Genomic DNA, 1,597 nt, shown 5'->3' with positions numbered 1-1,597 from the left:
TTTAAATTAAATTTAAAAAAGAAAGAAAAGTAAAAAGAAAAAAAAAAAGATACCACTGCTATATATAGTAAATATTGCCCAGGTACCGGCAAATACTCCCGTTTCTCTTCTTAATTCCAAAATTGTTAGATCTCCTTTACAAAGGGCTATAGAAGAGGCAAAAAAGGTTGGAGCTGATTGTGATGGGTTTTCCATATATCCAACTATAGAGAATACTGATGTTCGAGGCAACAGAGTTAGAAATCATCAGCATATTTCATTTAAAACTTTAAAAGAATTGAAAACAGCCTGTGCTCAATATGGTCCTAATGCCCTATTTACACATGCGCTAATAGAGGCCATTAGCGCTGATGCATTGCCACTTTCTGATTGGAAACAAATTGCACATGCTGTATTATCTGGAAGAGATTATTTATTATGGAAGTCCGAATTTTATGAAGAAGCAACCAGAACCGCACAGATTAATCTACAACAAGAGCGTAATGTTCCCAGAGAGATGTTGTGCGGAGAAGCTCCTTATGAAGATCTTATTCAGCAATTAGATTATGATCCAAGTGTATATGCTCAAGTAAAAGCCTGTGCAAAAGAGCCTGGAGGAAATTACCCAAGACTGGTAAACAAACTCAATCTCTTTCTAGCGTAAGACAAGGGCCAGACGAATACTACTATGATTTTGTTTCTAGATTACTTCAAACAGCTGGTAGAATATTAGGAGACTCTGATGATAGCACACTTGTGGTTAAACATCTAGCCTTTGAAAATGCTAATAAGACATGTCAGTTTGTGCTTAGACCATTTAAAAATAAGGCTTCTCTTGATGAGTACATCCACTTATGCTCAGATATTGGCCCTTCTTATAATCAAGGAATTGCAATAGCTGCTGCTCTTAATGGACAGACAGCCTCAGAATATTTTATGAACGCTAAATGCCAAAAGTGTTTTAAGTGCGAAAGGGAGGGACATGTCAGAAAGAACTGTCGGAATCCTCCATTAGCAGATCCTAAAGACAGAAAACCTGGTTTATACCCCAGATGCAAAGGGGAAAGCATTGGGCTTCTATGTGCAAATCCAAAACCACCAAAGATGGTGTTCCCCTTCAGGGCAACTTCTCGAAGGGCCTTCCCTGGGCCAAGCCAAAACAACAGGGGACTCATCAAGTACATGCTGTCCAGTCCAGAAAAAATCCATTTCAGGATTGTTCAAAGCCACTGCAGGGAGTGCCGGACTGGACTTGTGTTCCTCCACCTACCTCGTATTAACGTCTGAAATGGGACCTCAGGCTATTCCCACTGGGGTGCATGGGCCTTTAGAAGAGGGAATGTTTGGACTGATCAAAGGAAGAAGTAGTTGTACTATGGAGGGTCTATTTGTATTACCTGGAATTATTGATAAGGATGATGAAGGAGAAATTAAAGTCATGGCTAAAGTTGTTGTTGTTATGTGCTGTCGAGTCGCCTGCGACGCATAGCGACCCTATCTATGTACAACAGCCGTAAACTCAGCTCTGTCCTGTGCCAATCGCACTGTCTCAGACACTCCCATCCCAATTATCCCAGTCACTGAATCAGTCCACCTCATAGAGGGCCTTCCTCTCCTG

This window comes from Elephantulus edwardii, unplaced genomic scaffold, assembly GCF_000299155.1.
Source record: "Elephantulus edwardii isolate Elephantulus edwardi_28Jun2011 unplaced genomic scaffold, EleEdw1.0 scaffold00508, whole genome shotgun sequence".
Taxonomy (NCBI): Eukaryota; Metazoa; Chordata; class Mammalia; order Macroscelidea; family Macroscelididae; genus Elephantulus; species Elephantulus edwardii.
This window is presented reverse-complemented; position numbering follows the sequence as displayed.